The 25,215-nt window shown below is 42.8% G+C and overlaps 1 protein-coding gene across 2 annotated transcripts in view; it reads left to right on the top strand.

Moving 5' to 3' along the window:
• USP49 (ubiquitin specific peptidase 49) overlaps positions 1–25,215 on the top strand; it is a 126,313-nt gene that overhangs the window by 23,341 nt on the left and 77,757 nt on the right. For both annotated transcript variants that reach the window (XM_082247041.1, XM_082247042.1), the window contains exon 2: positions 22,348–22,443. The gene's annotated coding sequence lies outside the window, so the exon portion shown is untranslated. The remainder of the gene's footprint in view (positions 1–22,347; positions 22,444–25,215) is intronic.

The raw sequence follows: 25,215 nt of genomic DNA, 5'->3' as shown, positions 1-25,215 counted from the left end.
AATGGCAATAACCGTGGGGGATGGGTTGATGGAGAAAATGGAGGTATATTTGTTGGTATATATAGGTGTGGGTAGGATAGGCTTCTCTGAAAAGGAGGGTTTTCAGAGATCGCCTAAAATTTAATAGAGTAGGAGATAATCGGACAGATAAGGGTAAGGAGTTCCATAGGATTGGAGAGGCTCTGGAAAAGTCCTGGAGGTGAGCATGGGAGGAGGTGACAAGGGGGCTAGAGAGCAGGAGGTTTTGAGAGGAACGAAGGTAGCGATTAGGTTGGTATTTTGAGACTAGGCTAGTGATGTAGCTGGGGGCTAAGCTGTGGATGGCTTTGTAAAAGGCCATCCTGGTGTATAAAAAAGAAAATCCCATAAACTCAATTTTTTCATATGTTTAGGCCAAATGTATTTAGCTACAGGTCTTTGATTTAAAAAAAAATTCTCAATAAGCATATATTGGTTTGCGCAAAAGTTATAGCATTTACAAACTATGGTGTACTTGAATTTATGCCGCTTTTACTTTCTGACTGACGATCTCATTTCTTGAAGTGCTAAAATGGCAGGGCAGTACGACCCCTTTTTGGAAAGTAGACATCCCAAGGAATTTCCTGAGAGGCATGTTGAGCTCATTGAATATTATATTTTTTTATTTTGTTTTTGTCTCAGGTGTTTGAAAAATGACACAAAAGCAACAAAAAGTTGTAATTGAAATGATATATTGCTCACACATGCCATGAGTAAATGTGGAATTCCACCCCAAAATACATTCTGTTGCTATTCCTAAGTATGGGGATACCCCATGTGTGAGACTTTTTGGCAGTCTAGCCGCGTACAGGACCCCGAAAACTAATCACCGCCTTCTGGCTTTCTAAGGGTGTAAATTGTTGACTTCACTCCTCACTGAAATGCCAATATATCACAACCCCCCCCCCCCCCCACAACTACCCCTTTTCAGAAAGTAGACACCCTAAGCTATTTGCTAAGAGGCATGTGGAGTCCATGGAGTGTTTTTATAATTTGCCACAAGTTTTGGGAAAATTACGTGTTTTTTTTGTTTTTGTTTTTTGTCACTTTAATGATATAGTTTTGCTCAAAAGTTTACATACCCTAGCAGAATTTATGATTTCTTGGCCATTTTTCAGAAATTTGGTCAGAATTGATAGCAAGATGAATGCAGTATGTTTTGAAAAAATACTGGAGGAAAATTTGCATTCATCAGCCTGGAAGCTGCACATGGGACGTACTTGGACATTCCAACATGACAACGATCCTCAACACAAGGCCAAGTCCACCTGTCATTGGCTACAGCAGAATAAAGTGAAGGTTCTGGAGTGGCCATCTCAGTCTCCTGACCCTCAATATTATTGAGCCACTCTGGGAGATCTCAGACATGCAGTTCATGCAAGACAGCCCAAGAATTTACAGGAACTGGAGGCTTTTTGCCAGGAAGAATGGGCAGCTTTACCATCTGACCAGATAAAAAGCCTCTTCCACAGATACCACAAAAGACTTCAAGCTGTCATTGATGTTAGAGGGTATTGAGAACTGGGGTATGTAAACTTTTGATCAGGGTCATTTTCGTAGTTTCTGTTGTAATTTTGATTTAATAAGCGTAAACCCAATTGATTGATAATTGATTGATTGCCATTAATGGCTGTGTGTTGAGTTATTTTGAGGGGACAGCAAATTTACACTGTTATACAAGCTGTACACTCACTACATTACATTGTAGCAAAGTGTCATTTCTTCAGTGTTGTCACATGAAAAGATACAATCAAATATTTACAAAAATGTGAGGGGTGTACTCGCTTTTGTGACATACTATAAATTCCTCTGGTCCACAATAGATCTGTACAGATCTTCTGTGAAAAACAGCTCATAAAAACCAAGGAGAGCAGTGGGTCACTACGTGTGCTAGCCACCACACCAGCTTGAACTGCACTTATGGGACTCGCCACGTGACCAAGTGTTACTGCAGTTCTGGTTTGACTATGACCAGGATGTACTAGGCTGCTGGTGCTTGCCAGTTCACCAGAAGGTAGAGTGGCATACGAGAACCCTGCGATTTGTTGCACCTCAGCAACAGAAGAATAGGGTCGGGTACCCCTGACCTTAGCAGGGACCACTACTCTGTCAGAGCTATTTGTCAGGGTGGCGCTGCTCCCTACAGGTTCGAATACCGAGCCTGATTCTTACAGTGAGGCTTCCCCATTGCTCTCATCTGTCATGCTCCGCATCATATCGGCCTCTTCACTAGAGTACCTCTGTTTGGACATTTTGGCCAATAAATTTATAGATACCTAGTGTGACTTGCAGGTAAAAAAACACCTGGTTGTCAAGGACTGTTTGTACTGCTACTAAAAGTTTTATCTGCTAGTGCTAGCAGAGATCAGGCCTGACTCTTACACTGCGGTTTAGTGTGCTGTGTATTGGAGGTAGGGATGCACCGAAATGGAAATTATGGGCCGAAACTGAAAATGCAGGATGCCTTTTGGCGAAAACCAAAAATGACTTTTTTCCCCCAAATGATTTTAAAATAGATAGAACGGGCATACACCAGAAACAGGCAGCGACATACACCTGTAGCTGCCACCCTGTTGCATTATATGTACTGTGACGGGTTGGCAAGTGGTTAATTTAATTACCAATGGTATTTGTATTATGCATCATGAGGGGGTTAATGTATTGCCACTGGTCACTGATGCATTAGTGACCGACCAGTGGCAGTTAATTAACCCCTTTGTGCTGCATTAGTGCAACCAGTGTCAGTGTTAATAAACACTGGTTGCACTGATACTGGTTGCACTAATGCAGCACAAAGGGGTTAATTAACTGCCACTGGTAGGTCACTAATGCATCAGTGACCAGTGGCAATACATTAACCCCCTCATGCTGCATAATACAAATACCATTGGTAACCTCGCCTCAGCGCCCCCACCCCACCCTAATGATGGCAATCTCTTTACTTGTGGGCACCTCCATGTCACAGGTAGGCAAATTTTCTGCTCCTCCTGTGTCCTTCCTTTAAAAAATCCCGCCTCTGGCCGGCGGCCTGCCTCCCGGTGATGTCATTACTACAACTATGTGTATGAATAAACTAACACACCGGGCTGGCGGCGAGCGGCCACTAATAGCTGTGACTAAGCGAGCCACTCACTTCCCTGTCATCAGAGATACCCGCCTGACAGGGAAGTGAAGGGCTCACTTAGTCACAGCTATTAGCGGCCGCTCGCCCGCCTGCCCGGTGTGTTAGTTCATTCATATACCTAGTCGTAGATAGTCGTCGGATTTTTGAAACCTGCGTTGCGCCCGCGGTGGCCATAATTAATTTCGGCATCTTTAACCCATTTTCGGCCGAAATGGAATAAGCCCATTTTCGGCTGAAAATTTTGGTTGACGAAATTTCGGTGCACCACTAATTGGAAGTGACAGTAATCTGCTGATACTGCACTTCTTGGGGGAGCATAGGGGCTAAACACAGGTGCTGGCATGTGTCAGTGCTAATCCTACTAATGCTGCATTTTAAGAACACTATACTAAACTATGGGGATGCTAGTATAGTTCTGATCAGATCAAAGTTATTGATCTGTTCAGACAGTATACTAGTAATGGAGGTGTTTTATGTGAGTGTGTGTGTATGTGTGTCACTGGCAATCAATGGGTTAAAATGTATTACTAAATATGCAGCGGGCAATCTGACGCTATCTAACAACACATTAACCCGAACTGATGTCACCTGTGACACTAATACAGTGATCAGAAAAAAAAAATCTGAACACTATAATAGTGACACTGACAGGGCAATGAAGGGGTTAACTGGTGGTAAAATGGGGTTAAATCCTTAGTGGTAGTCCCAGATAGGGGATGTATGTCGGGTACCCTAAACCTAATAACTGTCTCTCACACTAACTGAAGTACAGTTATGTCGGGTTTGCGCAGCCGAGCCACCTTGCCGCAGTAAAACTGTGGCGGTTGGTCGGCACATGGATAAGGTTCTTTATTTTCCTGCTGGACTATTTTTATACTTGTAATTTTGCAAGATAGCCAGATGTGGGAGCTCACCTCTTATTTCGAATCTTTGACTGTGCTGTATTTGTTTACAAGTTGGCCACTCATAGGAGTCCTATTATTATTTATCTCAGGCTGTGCTTTGTGGCTCAGGCAGCGACACACTATTAGGCCCAATGGCCATTTTAAATTTATGATCTCCTTCAGGTGAGGGAGCGTGGAAACACACGTAGGAGCATGCTGGGCAGTGCAAGATGCTGCACAACATTTTTTTTGTCTGTGTCAAATTGTGCCTGACCTCAGCACAACCTAGCTTCCCTCAGGAGGAGGGCTTCCCTCACTAGGACTGGTAATTGTCAAGTCAGAAATGCCTGGGCCGATGGTCCTCTTTCTTCTTTGGCTGCTCATCCCTTCTCCTGCCTCTAAGCGGAGGTTTTTTTACTGTTTTGCAAGGATTATTCCTCGGTTGGTACAACTTGTTGCTCCCCCCTGGTTGCTGAGTTTTAAAACTTCTCCTTTCTGTGCCATCTTCTCCAGAGGAATCTGATACAGAGATGTCTGATATTTCTGATTCCATTGGGGATCCTTTTAGAGGATTTTTTTGTCTGATTCTTTTGTCTGAGTCCCTCCCTTCTTTAACTACTTCAGCCCCGGAAGGTTTTACCCCTCTTAATGACCGGCCATTTTTTTGCGATTCGGCACTGTGTTGCTTTAACAATTGCGTGGTTGTGCAATGCTTTACCCAAATACAATTGATGTCCTTTTTTCCCACAAATAGAGCTTTCTTTTTGTGGCATTTGATCACCTTTGCAGTTTTTAGATTTTGCGCTATAAACAAAAAATGAGCGACAATTTTGGTATAAAAAACAATATTTTTTTACTTTCTGCTATAAAACATCCCCAATAAAATTTAAAAAATCACTTTTTTTTGTTATCAGTTTAGACCAATTTGTATTCTGCTACATGTTTTTGGTAAAGAAAATCCCCAAATGCGTATATTTAATTGGTTTGCACAAAAGTTATAGCGTTTTCGAACTATGGGATAGATTTTTGGACTTTTATTTATTTTATTTTTTTGTTGTTGCTTTTATCAGTAATGGCAGCGAACAACGATTTTTTTTTAGCGGGACGTCAACATTGTGGCAGACAAATCTGACAGTAAGCGACACTTTTTGGGGAACAGTGACACCAATACAGGTATAAATAATTTACACTGTTACTGTATAAATGACACTGGCAGGGAAGGAATAATCCTAGGGGTGATCAAGGGGTTAAGTGTGCTCCTAAATTGTGCTTTCTAACTTTTGGGGGGGGGCTCTGTGACAGGCACACAGAGATCAGTGTTTCAGCTTAGCACAAAAGAAGCTCTTGTACCTTTTTTGGGCGTCCTGCGTCTCCGCGATTCTGTTTGCACAATGTTACCGTGATTCGGCAGGCGGAAATCGCGGCAACATCGCACAGCGTTTGTGGTGCCATTGCAAATCACAGGCATCGCACAGGTGTCCCGCGATTTGTAATGATTTCCGGATCACATGTGAACGTAGCCTTAGACATTTTTGTTTAGCTAATAGAAAGCGCTAGGAGGAGAGGGGGTGGAGAGCTGCTATTTGAGCAGAAAATGCGTGACATACCCTCATGTTACACATTTTCAGGCATTCCTATTGACATCCGTGGGGCCCAATCTGCCAAAAAGAACCTCGTGCTTTTTTGAGCGACAGGTGTTTTGCATCAGGTGACTGAACACTCAGATGTGCCATTGAAATGAATGAGATTTGGCTTGTTGAGCATTTTAGAGATACAGGCTTTAAGCAGAAAATTGCTCAGGGGTGAACAGGGCCTTTCATTGGAGGATTCAAACTTTCTTCCCCTAATATAGTGTCTGGGCCCGGTGTTCAGATATTTAAAATAAACCCAAATATTATGTCAGTGTTTCCTCATCATCATCCTTTTGCAGAGAGTTTTATTAACCATACTGACAGAAAAACACAGAATTGTTGCAGATTTATTAAAAAAGAAAAACTGAAATATCACATGGTCCTAAGTATTCAGACCCTTTGCTCAGTATTTAGTAGAAGCCCCCTTTTGATCTAATACAGCCAGGAGTCTTTTTGGGAAAGATGCAACAAGTCTTTCACACCTGGATTTGGGGATCCTCTGCCATTCCTCCTTGCAGATCCTCTCCAGTTCTGTCAGGTTGGATGGTAAACGTTGGTGGACAGCCATTTTTAGGTCTCTCCAGAGATGCTCAATTGGGTTTAAGTCAGGGCTCTGGCTGGGCCATTCAAGAACAGTCACGGAGTTGTTGTGAAGCCACTCCTTCGTTATTTTAGCTGTGTGCTTAGGGTCATTGTCTTGTTGGAAGGTAAACCTTCGGCCCAGTCTGAGGTCCAGAGCACTCTGGAGAAGGTTTTTGTCCAGGATATCCCTGTACTTGGCCGCATTCATCTTTCCCTCGATTGCAACCAGTCGTCCTGTCCCTGCAGCTGAAAAACACCCCCACAGCATGATGCTGCCACCACCATGCTTCACTGTTGGGACTGTATTGGACAGGTGATGAGCAGTGCCTGGTTTTCGCCACACATACCGCTTAGAATTAAGACCAAAAAGTTCTATTTTGGTCTCATCAGACCAGAGAATCTTATTTCTCACCATCTTGGAGTCCTTCAGGTGTTTTTTAGCAAACTCCATGCGGGCTTTCATGTGTCTTACACTGAGGAGAGGCTTCCGTCGGGCCACTCTGCCATAAAGCCCCGACTGGTGGAGGGCTGCAGTGATGGTTGACTTTCTACAACTTTCTCCCATCTCCTGACTGCATCTCTGGAGCTCAGCCACAGTGATTTTTGGGTTCTTCTTTACCTCTCTCACCAAGGCTCTTCTCCCCCGATAGCTCAGTTTGGCCGGACGGCCAGCTCTAGGAAGGGTTCTGGTTGCCCCAAACGTCTTCCATTTGAGGATTATGGAGGCCACTGTGCTCTTAGGAACCTTAAGTGCAGCAGAAATCTTTTTGTAACCTTGGCCAGATCTGTGCCTTGCCACAATTCTGTCTCTGAGCTCTTCAGGCAGTTCCTTTTTGACCTCATGATTCTCATTTGCTCTGACATGCATTGTGATCTGGAAGGTCTTATATAGACAGGTGTGTGGCTTTCTTAATCAAGTCCAATCAGTATAATCAAACACAGCTGGACTCAAATGAAGGTGTAGAACCATCTCAAGGATGATCAGAAGAAATGGAAAGCACCTGAGTTAAATATATGAGTGTCACAGCAAAGGGTCTGAATACTTAGGACCATGTGATATTTGTTTTTCTTTTTTAATAAATCTGCAACAATGTCAACAATTCTGTGTTTTTCTGTCAGTATGTATGTGCTATGTGTACATTCATGAGGAAGAAGAATGAACTTAAATGATTTTAGCAAATGGCTGCAATATAACAAAGAGTGAAAAATTTAAGGGGGTCTGAATACTTTCCGTACCCACTGTATAAAGTAATTCTCTTGAATAGGAATCAAACACAAAGAAATTATTTTATAATTACTTTATTATGAATGCATGGTGGTGGGGACAAGGTGCCTTCCAAGGGGGAGGCTCCTTCTGAATCATACCAGGCCACATCCCTTTTAACACTGCGAGGGTACCTTTCAAAATGAAGCCCCCCCCCCCCTCTTTGTAAGGCAACTTGTTCCCAGGTTGAGGAGACAAAGATGTAATTTCTACATCTTGCTCCCAGAAGGGATCATGTGACTCACGGGCATGTGCCTGGGGCCTATTAGAGTGGAAGCTCCTTTATAGTAAAGGTGCCCCCAAATATCTGATCCCCAATAACCTCCAAAATTGAATAAACACACACAAATCATGAAAAAGTATTTTGCTAAAAATTCCATAAATAAAAAACAATGTCACCTGCTGTACAGTAAATTCATCATCAATTTCCAACATCAGGGCAGGCAACAATGTAGAGCCAGCCTCAATCCTGAAGACCCAGCACCACACCACAATTTCCTCCTACCTGATAATGTTGCCCAGGCCGCCTGTCACCACCACGATGTGCTGTCTGACACAGTCTTCTTCTTCTCCAGTTTCTGTGACAGTGAGTCCCACGCTGCGCACCTGCAGACAGTGCAGTGCGTGCTAAAAGTGGGTGGAGGCAGAGCCAAATTGTAAAAGGCGGGGACTGGGAGGCGGCGGGGCGGCGGCCTGGAGGAGAAGAGGCTCAGAAGGGGTGACGTCACTGGTTGCTAGATGCTAAGCGGCCTCTAGCCTAGCAACCAGTGCTCCCCGCAGAGAGAGAGCGCCGCAGCCACAGGACAGAGGCAGAGAGAGCAGCGCCGCCGCTGCAGTCACAGGACACGAGCGGATAAAAGATGGTCAGTAAGGCGGTTCTGCGAACTGCCAAAGCTTCGGATGAAATTGGAATTTTTCCCACGGCACACCAGGCAATATCTCACGGCACACTAGTGTGCCGCGGCACAGTGGTTGAAAAACACTGCTCTAAGCTGTCATCCAATGCTGCTTATTTTTCTTCTGGGAGCCTGCTAGAGAGAATGCTGAACCTGAGGGCCTTCAGTGCAAGCATCTCCCTGTGTTTAGTTTATTCACTTTGTGGATACGAGTTTTCTCCATCTCTCCTCCTTTTTTAACATTATCTTACCAGTCATCGGTTCATCAAATCATCAGGTTTAGGTCTGACATCAGGAAACAAAGCCCTGTTTGTCTACCAAGGTGGTTGTCTCTAATTGGAGAGTGAGAAACTGAATGAGGCATGGTAAATTAAGCCTCGTACACACGTACCGATTGTCGGCCATAAATATTCGGCCGACAACCGATCGGCCGATTGTAGGCTTGTTAGTATGATGCTTCCGACAGCCAACAACGCACTTTCGGCCGAAAAGAATCTGTCGTGCAGGCATTAAAATTTTTGTACGCCGACAACAGAACGGCCGATTGTGCGTCAGTCAGTACAGATTTCGGCCGACAGACAGCAGGTTTGCAAGACTGGGCATGCTCAGAAAAGAAAAAAGACAAGGAAAGTTAACCATCACATGACATCACTTCTGCAGTCGGCTGTTGTTGGCCGACAAAATTCGTTTGCAGTTTTCAACAGACACGACAGCCCTGGACAAAAGACGGCCGATCATTCGGCCGACAATCGGTACGTGTGTATGGGACATTAAAAATATCAGCTGCAAAGAGTCCGCAGGCAATCCTGACAAGTGAGAAGTCTTTTGCTCTCTGCTTGACTTTCTGGGGATGTCTTTGTCAGTACAGGTTCTCTTTAATGCATAATTAGTGTCATTGGGAGACTTTTTTTTTTTTTTTTACAGTATGTGACTACAAGTTTAATCTGTGAGCAGTGCAGTAAATGTCAACAAAATGGTTCAGTTTGTTCCGCAACTTCAGAACTAGGCCATTTGTCTCTGCTAACATTCCCAGCTAAAACGAATCTATCATTCTTCAGGCAGCTGGGAAACCTTGCATGCCAAGTTCTTTAGAGCAAAAAGTGAAAATTTTACCTTTTTATAAAAACCAAACAAAAAAAGCATAAAGAGGGATCAGGAGGGGAGTGAAAAAGACCAGTGTTTTCTATTGTTTGATGGAAGCAATCCCTGCTGTTTTCTGCCAGCCAGTCATAAATTAGCTGGGGAAGCATATACATCCCAAGGGATGCTGTTGAAGCTTTCTTTGATGTAACCCCAAGTGCGGGGAGCTGTGTGACTGCAGAGAACTCTTATTGGGGATTTGAATTATCCCAATGCAGCTCTTAAAGGAAAAGAAAAATGTGAAAGGATATATTTGTTGGTTGATTTTGCCTGGATATATTAAAATACTTAAATTTTGTACTTATTATATCTATTCATTAAAGTGGTTCTAAAGTCCAAGGCCTGGTTCACACTAGTGCAATTTCAGATTCGATTTGAGTCTCCTAGAATGGCATAACAATGGAAATCACATTGTTCTCTATGGTGCTTGTTCACATCAATGCGGCACAGGTGTGACTTTGAAAAAGGTACATGTGCTACTTTGGTGCGCCATAGGCTTTAACGAAATTGCACCAAAAACACACGTACATGCTTTTTGGTGTGTTTATCCAGCGTTTTGTGCGCGTTGTTAGGAGCCAGCACCGGCTGGCGTCCTAACAACCAATTATTCATCCATGCTTCTTCCAGCCGGTTATTCCTGGCTAACAGCAGAATGTAAAGCATGCCTCCCCCCCAACCCTGGGCCAGTGATTGCCTCCCCCCCCCCCCAACCCTGTGCCAGTGATTGTGGGGGTTTATCAGATTATGGAAGCTCCCTTAACAATAAGATCCCAGAGTGCCCCCCCCCCCCCCAATGTGAATGAGTAATGGGATACATGGTACCCCTACTCATTCACCCAAAAAATGTAAACAATAGAAAAAATAAAATCCACACACGTTTGACAAGCCCCCCTTTCCTTCAGCGGCGGGAGGAAGCGGAGTGTCATGGCCTTCCTTCTTTTTTTCTTTTTTTACTTTTCTTTACTTTCTGTGCTGTTTTGAGGCTGTCATTCATCATAATTGACTTACATCGCTGGGTGATGTGATTTGGCGATGGGTGTACTTAGGGTTTGTGTGTTTTTGTTTTTCTTTTTAATCCTACTTCCCAAGGTGGATGCAGCATCCCTGCTGGGTCTCAGTCTTAGAGCCAGCATCCCTGCTGGCTCTAAGACTGAGAACTGAGCGATCAAACACTACTGATCGCTCAGTTGTCAGTGCTCCATGAGCAGAGAGCTGGTGACTGTCAGTCAGATGACCGTCAGTCACCGTCTCTCTCTTTTTTTTTTTTCTTGATACTGTAGCGGGGATAATACTGTAAATACTGTACTATTAGATGGGCACCTTAAAGACCATAACATACAGGGGTAAACAATGTACGGCTAACAGCAAACACACACACACACACACACATCATACACACACACACACACACACACACACATCATAGGTTGAACTGAATGGACTGATGTCTTTTTTCAACCTCACTAACTATGTAACTGTGTAAACGACTGTTAACCGGTTTTGTTTTACTGTTTACATTATTTGGTGAATTAGTGGTCTGGTTTGGTTCAGCAGGGGGCACATGCTCATCATCAAACCCCCCCCCCCCAATTCTGTTATGTATTGTAGGGGGACCCCCAAGGTGTGTGTTTTTTTTTTTTTTTGGCTCATAGTTTTATATTCTGCTGTCAGCTGGGAATCCCTGACTGACAGCAGGGGTGAGTCACTGGTTGTTGGCACCTGGTGGGTGCTGGCTCCTTAAGAACCAGCATCTGTCATTGACCAGCCTTCCTTCCCTACAGAAAAAAAATGCATTCTTTGCTTTGAGCTAAAAGAAAAAAAGCCCACTACCTGCCCTACCCACCCCTGTCCTCCTTCTTACACTTACTGTCTCCATGTCACCGCTCCAGCGCAGTTTCCGGCGCCAGCACTGCTCTCCTCACTTCTCCTTTCACAAGTAGTAATCCGATGTTAGTACAGCAATCTCCCCTGCTGTTCTATTTTGTTCTGACAGGGTCACTCCAGAACACTCTGGTCATTTCTCTCAGCCATTGTGCATTTGTATTGAACGGGCCAATGCCGCTTGACATATATATATATATATATATATATATATATATATATATATATATATATATATATATATATATATATATATATATATATATATATATATATATATATATATATATATATAAATATAAATAATTCATTAAAAAAAAAAGTTACCACTTTAACACTCCATGCACACTGGGTGTTTAGTTAGTCTGGGATTTTCTGGTTCTAATGAATATCAGACTGTCTATCTGGCAGAGAAAAGAACCATCATGGAGGTTCATGGTGCCTGTAACATACTTCATTATTACTAGATCAGTAGCCTCTATAAACATCTGTTAAGTGAAGAACTAGCCAGTGTGTACATCAGTCGCCAGTGCTGCATAATTGATCAATGGGTTCCTGTGTCCCACAGGGGGTCTGGAGATTCCGCTAGGAGCACTGGATTCAACATATCCTGTGCCAGGATATCGCCAGACACCTTGGCACCAATAATTTTGGGTTGAGGATCTGATTTGTGAACTCCAGATACACCGGGATTGTTCTAGTGAAAGGCATTGAGAAACTGACTGCATGCTCTAAAAATGCAACTAGAAAGAGATTGAAAGAAGCAGTGAAGAACTGAGGAGACTTGTAGTTCTGTATTGGCTGTGTTCTGTTACTTGGACATGAAATCTCTGACTTGTAGTTCTTTTTTGGCTGCATGCTCCTACCTGGACACTGTAATCACTGGGACTTGTGATGCTACCCTGACTGGAGTAGATTTGTTTGACCACCGACCGGTAAGACCCCGTTCACACAGGGGCGACGCTACTTGCTGGGGCGACCTGTGAAGCACCGCGACCTCGGCGCGACATGCACGGACTTCATATCATTGAAGTCAATGCAGGTCGTCTCCAGGTCGCCCCAAAGTAGTACAGGACCCTTTTTCTAAGTCGGAGCGACTTGTGTCGCACCTATTAGAACGGGTCCTGTGCTAATCAATGGCAGGCGACCCACCGCGACTTGTCAGGCGACCAAGTCGCCTGACAAGTCGCGCTAGTGTGAATGGGGACTAAAAGAAATAGCATTGATTGTTTCGGTACAGTGGCATCTATATTATAGAATATATTTGGCAGTAAGTGAACATATTGTTCCTGAAGTTGATGTTTTTAAAGTAGAAAAAAATGGGCAAGTGTAAGGACTTGAGCAACTTTTGACAAGGGCCAAATTGCAATGGCTAGACGACTGGGTCAGAGCAACTCTAAAATTGCAGCTCTTTGTGGGAAGTTCCCAGTGTTCAGTGGTCAAGACCTACCAAACGTGATCCAAGGAAGTAACATTGGTGACAGGTCATGGGTGGGCAGGGATCATTGGTTCACGTGCGGAGTGAAGGCCGGCCCAAGTAGTCCAATCTAATAAAAGAGCTAACACTGAGAACACACAGTGCATAGCGGCAGACCGGTCAGGGTTCCCATGTTGCACCAGTTCCACAGCCAAAAGTGGCTACAGTGGACACACCAGCATCAGAAGAGGACCATGGAGTATTAGAAGTTGGCCTGGTCTGATGAATTCAAAAATAGTTTGAGAAACCATGAGTTCAAGCTGTTAACTTGGCCTCTAAATTCTCCAGATCTCAGTCAAATAAAGCATCTGTGGGATGTGCTGGAAAAGCAAGTCTGATCCATGGAAGCCCCATGTTACAACTTACTGGACTTAAAGGATCTGCCACTGACAAGCTTGGTGCCAGATACCACAGCATACCTTCAGAGATCTAATGGAGGCCATGCCTTGACAGGCTATGGCAAGTGGTCATAATGTTATGGCTGATCGTTGTATATAAAAATTACATTTAAATCAAAGTTGAAAATGTCATGCCTTTTTAAGGTTTATAAAGTAATTTTCTATTCTGGTGTTTTCAAAGAACCTATACTGGAGGTTTGCGATTCTATAGACCAAGGATTAGCAGCCCCTCTTGGTCTGTAGTCCTCTCCTTTCTAATTCATGAAACATATATGACTTCAGAGATCTTGTGTGAAATGCTTGCCCTAGAGTTAATTCCTTTTGAAAAGAAATATAAAAGTATGCGAGATAAGACATCGTATGTACATAATCTCCAGGATGCAGGATGGGCTATTTTTAACATTTTATTCTTTCAAGTGAATGATTGATGATTGTCAAAACCTCTCCCTTTTGTAGAAAAGGGTTGAAACCCAAGTCAGTTTATCTTTTGTTGTCTGGTCCTGCTAAAGAAATTTCCCTTCACTTCCTATTCTGAAATCTCAGAAAGAAGTGAGAGGAAACCTCTTAGGCCCCTTTCACACTAGTGCGACTTGTCCCGCGATTTTGGACCGCAAAATCGCATGACAAGTAGTTTTCCATGATTTTCAATGAGCCCCATTCATATCAGTGCGTTTTGAAGTCGCACCGACTTCAAAGTAGTTCCTGCATTATTTTGGCACGATTTTAATGTGTTTTGAGGTATATAGCTATTGCTTTCAAAATCGCGTCGCAAAATTGCGGTAAAATCACGTCGCATAAGTGTGAAAGGAGCCTTAGGCCCCGTTCACATTGCAGCGACCCGACTTTGCCAGGCGACCTCATAGGTCGCGGCGCGCTGCTCGCCCCGCGACCTCGGAGCGGCCGGCACGGACTTCATAACATTGAAGTCTATGCAGGTCGCTCCGGGTCGCCCCAAAGAAGCTCCGGACCCGTCGGAGCGACTTGTGTCGCTCCTATTAGAACGGGTCCGCAGCTTCTCTATGGAAGGCGACCTGTGAGGCGACTAGGTCGCCTCACAGGTCGCCCCAGTGTGAACGGGGTCTTTTTTTTTTTTTTTTTTAAATAACAAACATGTTATACTTGCCTGCTCTGTGCAGTTGGTTTTGCACAGAGAGGTCCGGTTCCTCCTCTTCTGGGGTCCATCTTTGGTGCTCCTGGCCTTTTCTTCCTGTTGAGTGCCCTGATCATCAGTGCCCTGATACATAAAAGCTCAAAAAGTGCCCACCATCAGTGCTCATAGTGTTGCCAGTCAGTGCCCATCAGTGCGGCATATTAGTACCTCCTCATTAGTACCTCCTCATCAGTGCAGCCTATCAGTGAAGGAGAAAAATTACTTATTTTTAAAATCGGCTGAAAGAAAATAATAATTTTTTTTTTTTTTTTTTTTTTTTTTTTTTTTAGTAAGAAATAAAAAAAACCCAGCATTGATGAAATACCACCAAAAGCAAGCTCTATTTGTGTGAAAAAAAATGATAAAATTTTAATTTGGGTACAGTGTAGCATGACCGCGCAATTGGCATTCAAAATCTGACAGCGCTGAAAATTGGGTGAAAGTCCACTGTATTGAAGCGGTTACATTTTTTTTTAAATGGACCCCCAGGTGGGTTGTGCTAATCCCATGTTTCCCTAGATGCTTCCATCTTTGCCAGGTTTTCCTTCTGGGGTACATCTGTTCAGCTTCAAAAATGACCGACCCACGATAACGTCACTCTTACGCATGTGAATGGGAGTCCCTTCACCGTGGCACAGTTCAGGAGCTGTAAATGTGGTCTGAGCTGCGCATGCGCAGTTTAGAACGCATTACCGCTGACAGTTCTGTCAATGACTCCTCCTGCCCATTATGGTCTTCTGTTATAAAAACCCCACCTGTCAGGGGTTTTTAAAAAAACAACCTTCAATATCTGTTTTAATATAATGTTTTGTGTGTGTGTGTTTTTTTTTTTTCCCCTAATGGTAACAGAGGTTTGGGTTTAAGCAGCGCAGAGAGGATCTTTCTTTCACTAATCTTAGCCACTCGCTATTCTTTCATGCAATATTTCTGCATGTGATAGACAAAGTGTGAAATGAGTGTGATTTGTAACACCTCTCCTGCATTACTAACTGGTGAGCAAAAAAAGGGTTTTCTAGGTCACCAGATGAAAGGTGATTGGATGTTACACAAGTGTCTGAAACCATAAACAGGTAGGCTGTGTTTCTTGTATCCATTGCAGGGCCCTCATTTCAACGCTGATTGACTTAAAGTGGAAGTAAACCCATCAATTTATTAGTTTAAAAAAAATGCCGGGAATGTAACTGTTTCAATGGCTGTGCTCTCAACTAAGTTCATTTGCGTGTAAAGGCAAGTGTCCCAATACTTTTGACAATATCATGTATATTTCTCTACAATTCATAGAGATGAATGAGGGCTTGTTTCAAAGTAATTTTAGCATTCAGATTAAAATCAGATTGAAATACTTAAGGTGGTTGTAAACTCTTATATACTGTAGTTATAGAAAAGAATCGCCTCCCTTTTTAACCACTTAAGCCCCAGAAGATTTTACCCCCTTCCTGAGTCCAGGGCTTTTTTTTCGATTCGGCACTGCGTGATTTTAACGGACAATTGCGCGGTCGTGCGACGCTGTACCTAAACGAAATTGACGTCCTTTTTTTATCACAAACAGAGCTTTCTTTTGGTGGTATTTGATCACCTGTGCGATTTTTACTTTTTGCGCTATAAACAAAATAAGAGCATCAATTTTGCAAAAATAATATTTCTCACATTTTTTTTTTTTATGAAATTCCCAAAAAAAATTTAAAAATCTAAATTTTTTAACATTTCTTGGCCAATTTGTTTTCTGCTACATATGTTTGGTAAATAAAAATCACAAAAAGCGTATTTTGATTGGTTTGCGCAAAAGTTATTGCGTTTACTAACAAAGGGAAAGATTTCTGTCATTTTTGGTGTGTGTTTTTTTTTTTTTTTTTTTGCGACATTGCGGTGGACAGATCGGACCCTTGACTGACATTTTTTACACTTTTGGGGTTACCAGTGACATTACTGCAGTAATCAGTGCTATACATATGCACTGTTACTGCAAAATGACACTGGCAGGGAAGGAGTTAACTTTATTGGGGAAGGAGGGGTTAAGTGTGTCCCTAGGGGCGTGCTTCTTACTGTGATTGGACATGGCTACTGGTGTAGGAACAGTGATCAACGGTCCTACATAGTAGAACCATATGATCACCATTCCTACACAGAGGAGAATGACAGGCGGCTTGTTTACATTAGCCGCCTGCCTTTCTCCCTTCACGATGGATGATCGTGAGTCACACGCACGGACTTCACAGGGAAGGGGAAGGGGCGGGCGCGCGCTCGCCCGCTATTGGCTCACAAGGAAGTGACAGGCTAGTGACGTACCGGTACGTCACTTTGCCTGGCCGGGGCTGACCGCCGCAGTATATGTACTTGCGGCGGCCGGCAACCGGTTAAAATAATAACTTTTTGTCGCTTTGCAGCCTGAAAAAAAGACTGGAACAGTTTTTGTTTTATCAAGCTGTATTTACTTCTATAGCTGTGCAACTACATTATTGGTTGAACTGGCTGGTCTTTTTTTCAACCATACTAACTAACTAACTATGTAATATCCAAGTGAAATATCTAACACCAACATGTCAGGAAAAAAAATATTCAAAACAGAATCACTGAGTTGTAAAAAGGATCACTTCCTGCTAAAAATGACTTGTAAACTCAAATATGTGTTACTAATCATCTTCCCAAAGGCACACAAAGCCATTTGACTTTGAACTGTGATCAGTTGTGGTTATTTTGATGAACTCTGCATGAAAATCGCTTTCCTGGAGCATTTCAGTCCCTAGTAGAGGGAATCATCAACTGAGTGAAAAGGCACTGGCAAAAGATCTCCAGTATAAAGTTGTGGACACACAAGTCAGGAGATGGATACAAAAAAATGTCAAAGGCTTCATCAATGCCCAGAAGTGCAGTGAAGTCTAATATTGAAGAATGGAAGGTAATTGGTACAACACAGACCCTTGTCTGTTGTCAGGTTGTCGCTCCAAACTGGATGAAAGAGCCAGGAGGAAACTGGTCAGAGAGGATACCAAAATGGCCTACAGACACTCTGAAGCAGTTGCAGAAATTTATGACAGAGTGGTCATTGTGTGCATGTGACAACAATACCACAAATTCTCTACAAATGTGGTTTCTATGGGAGAGGTTGCAGAAAAAAGCCACTCCTCAAGAAAGGCCACATGCATGCACCATTGAGTTTTGCCAAAATGCACCTTGAAAGAGGTTGTAAACCCACTTTGATGACTTTTACTTATAGGTAAGCCTATATATTTACATTGCATGCAGCCGATGACATCATCGGCGCATGTGCTCTAAAGAAACTGCCGCCCATGCCGTTACTGGTGGCTCCCACGCGTATGTGCGGAAGTGACGTCACGCTGCTTCCGGCAGTAATACAGAGTCCACAGACCCGGAAGGAAGAAGATGGATGTGGCTGGCAGCAGGGACAATGCGGGCTTCATTGCAGGTAAGTGTCACATAATGTGCTAGTATGAGATGCATACTAGCACATTATGCATTTACTTTGCGGGGGGGGGGGAGGAAGAGTTTACTTCCTCTTTGAAGAATGTGAAGCCACATGGAAAAAGGTGCTTTGGTCAGATTAGACCGAAATTGAATTATTTGGCCTCAACACTAAACAATGTGCCTGGCGGAAATCCAGTACAGCTCACCATCCAAATAACACCTACAGTAAAGCATGGAGGTGGTAATGTCCTGGTTTGGGGGTGTTTCTCTGCAGCAGTGACTGGAGCATTTGTCAGGATAGAATGAAAAATGGATGGGGCAAAACCATGTCAAATTCTTGAGGCAAATCTGCTGTCCTCTGCCAGAAAGTTATCAATGGGAAGGAGGTTTACCTTCCAACCCGACAATGACCCAAAACGCACAGAAAAAATGACCACACAGTGGTTGAAGGAGAAAAAGGAGAATGTCCTTGCATGGCCTATCAGAGGCCAGACCCAAACCTCGTTGAAAATCTGTGGAATGACTTGAAGACTGCAGTCCGCAAATAGTCACCATCAAATTTAACTGAACTTGAGCAGTTCTGCTAAGAAGAGTGGGCAAATATTGCAAAGTCTAAATGTGCAAAGCTAGTAGGGACATCAGACTGAAGGCTGTCATTTAACCACTTGCTGTCATTTAACCACTTGCTGACCAGCTGCCATAGTTTTACTGCGGCAGGTCGGCTCTGTCCCTTGAAATGATGTACCTATAGGTCGCTTTCTGTGGAGACAGAACGGCGGTCTGCTGTTGTAAACATGGCAGACTGCTGTTCTGTCAGTTATGAACACAGGGATCCTGTGTTCCTCTTATTTAGGAACACAGGTCTCTGTGTTCATGCAGCAAGCCCACCCCCACCCCCCCACAGCTAGAAAGCACCCTCTAGGGACACATTTAACCCTTTGTCGCCCCTGGTGTTAACCCCTTCCCTGCCAGTGTCATTATTACAGTAATAGTGCATATTTGTAGCACTGATTACTGTAGTAATGTCACTGGTCCCCCCCCAAAAATGTCAGTTAGGTTTCCGATCTGTCCTCAGCAATGTCGCAGTCCTGCTGAAAATCGCTGATCGCCGCCATTACTAGAAATAAAAATGATAATCTTTCCCCTAGTTTGTAGACACAATAACTTTTGCGCAAACCAATCAATATACACTTATTGGGATTTATCTTTTACCAAAAATATGAAGCAAAATACATATTGGCCTAAAATGATGCAAAAATTAGATTTTTACATTTTTTTTTTTATTGGGAATGTTTTATTATAGCAGAAAGTAAAAAATAAATATTTTATTTTATTTTTTTCAGAATTATTTTTGTTTAAAGCGCAAAAAAATAATCGCAGAGGTGATCAAATACCACCAAAAGAAAGCTCTATTTGTGGGGGGGTCGGGGAAATACATACATTTTATAAGGGTAAAGTTTTGCACGACCGCGCAATTGTCATTTAAAGTAACGCAGTGCTGTATCGCAAAAAAATGGCCTGGTCATTAGGGGGTAAATCCTTCCGGTCCAGAAGTGGTTGAGCAAAAGGTGGTTCAACAAAATACTGAGAAAAGGGTGGTGATCCTTTTTCTAACTCAGTGATCCTTCTTCTTTTTTTTTTTTTTTTCTGACTGTTGGTGTTTTCTTTCACTTGGATGTTATAAGTTGCGCTGAGTAAAATGCTTCAGATCTCATTTCAGGCTGCAAAGCAACACAATGTGATTCTTTTAAAGGCAGTAATTCTTTTCTATACCCACTGTATACCCAGTGAAGTGGCTAGCCTCGGGTGATACAGAGATAAAAAAAATCCTCCTACATAAGTTGTACCTGTTTATCTGCATCTTCTCTTCTCTACATCCCTTTAAAGTGCCACATTTCTAAATCTTGTCTGTGCTTTTAAAAAAGGGATGGGGAGCTGAAATTACACACTACAGAGCTCAGGAAGCTGATTTGAAGGAACAGACACACCCCTTCATACAACATACAGGAACAGAGCTGAGACTGTCAATAGTTTATTATCGGAGAGAGATCTGGAAATTGCCACAAACATTTGATGGGATGCTGAGGTTGTATCGATTATATTGAATATACTAAGCATATGGGAGAAATGATCCAGTGAAGCCACCAGTAGCTGGGCCCTGTCTGGCAGAAGGGAACCCCTTGTAACATCACGCTGGTTACCCCTGTTAGGGGTATTGAGCTCCAAGGAGTGCGGGCAGAATTGAGAGGGGAGCACTCGTTTCCTCACTCGGCACATTCCATCTGGATCACCCCGAGATTCACCCATCAATTCTCTCTGAAATTTATTTCACCAATTAATCACTTTGATTGACTAATATTGTTGAATTTAGTTTAATTAAATTTGAGTCACTCTTGTTCACTTTATTGGCCACCCTGTAGAGCAGGTCTCTGCAAATACATTTGGGGAGGCCGCACCAAGTCACTTTATATATTTAATAAATCTGTGGTTCTTCATATATTTGTCTTTTACATATAATTTATATGGAATTAACTAATAGTACGTCACTTTATTATATATTTATTTATCACACTAGTCATCTGTTCAATATCACCAGCTTTTGGACTTACCCACATTCACTGACCACTTGCTGAGATATTTGGGATATTTATTTATACATCTGTCACCTTTCACTAAGCACCTTACATTTATTCTTATTTATATTAATATTTATTGGCATTATACAATATTTATCAACTAATAATTTATTGGCCACATCACGATTTAACACCTTTACTGCACTATTTGAACTTTTTAATATTTATTTTATTTATACATATTGTTTGCAATCATATGTGAATAGTGTAAGGCTCCGTTCACACTATGGCGATCCGACTTAGGGGGCGACCTGTGAAGTCTCTTGCAGCGCGACTTGCACGGACTTGAATGTCTATGCAAGTCTCCTCCATGTCGCCCCGAAGTAGTACAGGACCCTTTTTCTAAGTCGGAGCGACTTGTGTCGCTCCTATTAGAACGGGTCCTGTACTACACAATTGGAGCGTGACGGACCAGGCTGACAAGTCGCGGTCCAAGTCGGACCAGTGTGAATGCGGTGTAATACGATCATATGTACTTTGAAATACCCTGTGTTGGAATATCCTATTTTTAGCGTCTACATATAGTGCCCCTTAAAACCTACTGAAAGGCAGCGCCATTTACCTCACTAACACATCTAAAACGTCTGAGGTTTCCAGCCACTTTGTGTGACCTGGACACAGGTTCACTTTAGATGAGTTTGTAATCTAAGTAATTGGCGACTACTGAAAACAAGGGACACAAATACCTACCCATTGGCTGTGCTTGGACAATCTATTACTATACATATCTAGAAAGAAGTCTCTCTTGTGCTCCAAATTGTTTTTAAAGCTAAAGTTTAGATATGGCAATTTTTTTGCTTTGTTAAATTTGTCCAGCCTGAACCATGTTCCATATCTGAGTGATACCCCTGGAATTTGGAAATCACTATAGAAGGCACCGCTACTACAGTGCTGTCCACTAGCTTCTGGGTCACTTGTAGAGCGATTGCCCTGACCATAGGAGGCTGCTTGCATGGCACAGGCACCATTCAGAAGAACGCTTTGTGGTTGATTTTACTAAATCTAGAGAGTGCAAAATCTGGTGCAGCTCTGCACAGAAACAAATTGGCTTCCAGGTTTTTTGTCAAAGCTTAATTGAACGAGCTGAAGTTTGAATCCTAGGCCCCTTTCACACACGCTGTCCGTTTGTCCGTTTTTTCATCCATCCGTTGACGGATGAAAAACGGACATCAATGCATCTCTATGTAAAAACGGATGACAACAGATGAAAGACGGATAACAACTGACGAAAAACGGATGACAATTGACGTTGTGTGAAAGGGGCCTTATAGGCTACTCTGTACAGCTGCACCAGATTTTGCACTCCAGTTTTAGTAAATCAACCCCTTTTTGTGTTTTTTTTTTTTTTTTTTTTTAAATCATTTTTTGATTGGACATGGTGAAGAGGAGGGGTGGTGATGTTACATTGTCTAAACAGAGAATGCTTTGCATTCATTAAGAAACATTAAGAAAAGGCAAAATGCTCCCCGAATGGCACCCTTGCCGATTGTGTGCCTACTTCGGTCACTAAACAGCAGAGCAGACACTCAGCACAGGACCTGGAAAATAGCAGCAATCACTGTAGTAGTTGAGCCTACTACAGTGACTTCTAGCTTCCATGGGGATCCTGCAGGCATAGAACATACATACTTACATTAATTCAAAATGGACAAATGTAACTATGGAAAATTGCCAAACCCAACCTAATAATTTTCTTCGGAAGATGTATTCCAAATGATGTCTAGGTGTAAATTGTACTTTATAACAATGTAAAACCATTTTAAAGTTTTTATGGTGAAATTTAAAAAAGTTGTCTGTTTAGTGTATCAATCTTATGCAATTTATTTTGTACTCTTTTTCAAAGGTGAAAAAAGTGTGCTGATCAGCTTTGTCTTCAAATGAAGAGTTAACATCTGCTGAAATCCCGGCAATTTAACATCGGCATCTGATTAGGTTCCAGGTATGTAAGTTATTCTGTCAGTGTTTCCACAAGGCATGCTAAATGGTTATAGCGTGCATAAAAGTAAGCTTTCCATGGGGTGCACGTTCTTTATTGTACACAACGGGACACCGAGCATCTTCCTATCAATTACAATGGGGTTATGCTGCCACCTTCATATGATTGGACAGTGGCCAAAAAAAGAAAAGTCTCTGGAAGTCCCCTCCCAGGCATTTTTGTTTTTTGCATGTGTCTTAGGTGATAGTAATGTCTATGCAGGACCCTGCACAGGGAGACATTGCCTTGTCTACTGGTAGGGTGCTATACAGGTACAGGGCCGTGATCTTCAGTTGAGGAATGAAGGTCCGGGGGCTGAGCCCACCACGATGGATGGAGATTGGTTCTCCTAGTGGGTCCTGCGACAGACTGGTACCCTCCTCTGGTAAGACCCCCCCCCCAACCCGCAGTTTTTGAGGCCACGGGTTAGTGTTTGTATTACTGTACATCATCCTAGCCCAAGTGCTAGATAGCAATAGTGGAGCTTGAAACGGAAAGCTTTGGCTTTAGGCACCAAATGCAGGAGGCAGAGAGTTCTCCTTTACCCTCTGCATTTGCTTGGGAAAAGATTGTGCCACGTGTGCGCATGCACAGCGTGGCTGGTGACATCATGAGTAGAGCGAAGCACCCTGGCGTTGACCATCTTGGATCCCCATATGAGAGCGGCAGTATAGGCTCTCTGGGAATAACTGGTTACAGCCGGCTTCACTGTAGCCAGTGGGACTACAGGTCACAGCAATGGCAGTGCCTAGTGGAACTACAGGTCTCAGCAGGGATATTTTTTTTAATCGCTCACCCTGACATAGTGTTCATTCCGCCAAAAAAGTTTGCTCGGCTATACCCCATGGAGAGCGAGTTCACTGAGAAATTTAGTATGTCTTCGGGGAATATGGCAGTTGTTAGGACATTTAGATCATTAAGACCCTCGTTCCCAGTGGATGAGGGTCCAGTATATAAGGATGCCTTGGACAAACGTCTGCTGGTTTTATTCTAGTCCTTATTTGCTCTGGTGGGAGCAGCTTTACACCCAGCAATTGCATTTGTTGGTATGTCAAAGCCTTAGAGTATTTCCACTTTTGCAGCCAAATTGGGAAAACTCCTACTTTATATTGTTACGTGTCCCCAATCACAAATGAGTTTTAAATCAGCGATGGCCATTGCCTCACTAATTATGCTGGAGCTCTACATGAATTAAAGACTCCTTCCTATTGTACAGAGATCATTGTATTCCAAACTAATGAAGAGGAGGAAATGATCAACACTTAATTCTAGTATGTCATAACTTGACTGTTCTATATTCATAATGTATCCCTGGTATAAACACTGATCAACTTTCTCTAAAAAATGTATCAAACTAAACCCCATCTTCCAGACTGCCATTTTACCTTCATACTAATAATCTCAACTGATCTACAATCAATGTGCTCTAGTGCTCAGTGACCCCCAACAATCAAAGTAAAGAATATAAATCCGATCACATTAAATGCATAGTATTTATGTTGCCCTCCTAATATTTAGTGCTTTGGGACGTAATGGATATGAAGATGCTCTGTGTCCTGTAAGATAAAGAAAATGGGATTTTTGTTTTCTCCTTTTTAAAATCCTTTTTCTTGGAGTACATCACGAGACACCTTGAACCAATTTTTGTGATTCATGGTTTGCTACAAAAACTGAAGCCTTGCCTAATGGGGTGGGGTCACGCCTGGGAGGGGGCTTCCTTTCTTGTTTTTGCCAGTGTCCAATCACCTGAAGGTGGCAGCATAACCCCATCGTAATGGATATGAAGATGCTCTGTTTCCCATGATGTATTCCAAAAAAAAGGACTTTAGGAGTAAGTCAAAAATGCAATTTTTTTTATTGTGCCGTATCTATTTCAGCTATGATTTATGGGTATTCTGGAGTACAGAGGTAATGCTACAAGCAAAGAATAATTTCAGATGAGTTTTGGAAACCCGGTGTGTTGTTGCACAGGAAGGAGCAGTGATACAGATTGTGTGACACATTTACTAATACCGTATTTGCTGGCGTATAAGACGACTTTTTACCCCAGGAAAATCTTCTCAAAAGTCAGGGGTCGTCTTCTACGCCGAGTATATCATTTTCAAGGTACCTTCAAGAGAGGAGATTGGAGCAATGCAGGGACTTTTTCTTCTATTTCGGGCGCATGTACATTATCGGCGCCGCGTCGCATTTTCAGGAAGTTCTGTCTGGCGGCGGAGTGATCTGACTGTCATGCACTCGGTATACTCGGACTACGGTATGTGAGGTGACTCGCAGGGAGCGGGAGATTTAAAACTAATCCTGATGGCGGCGGGTAGCATGGCACTGGCAGCACACAGTGAGTAGGGACTAAATGGATATTGTAATGTCTAATGTCTTAAGTACCGCACTGTAGAATCCTCAAAGTGCCTTACGATGATTAGCATTAGGACACAGAGCACTAGCTGTTGCATTACTCTGTCACAGTGTGCTACATGGCTTTTGGGTGCTAACTTTGTTAATTTATAGCTGTACTGAATGATAGACTAGAACACAGTTTAGCAATAACAAAATCGGTACCCAAAAGCTATGTGGCACACTGTGACAGAGCCATGCAGCACCTAGTGTGCTGTTTGAATGGTTATCTCCCTTTCTTACAGTACCTTGGAGACATACAAGAGATCTGAGAAAATGTTTTTAAATGGTGTTGCCTTGCTTCGGAAGGGGGGTAGTCTTATATGGCGAGTATATCCCAAA

Source organism: Pelophylax lessonae (assembly GCF_965119305.1).
Source record: "Pelophylax lessonae genome assembly, chromosome: 2".
Classification (NCBI taxonomy): Eukaryota; Metazoa; Chordata; class Amphibia; order Anura; family Ranidae; genus Pelophylax; species Pelophylax lessonae.
The sequence above is the reverse complement of the archived record's forward strand: the minus strand, read 5'-3'. Positions and strand labels throughout refer to the sequence as shown.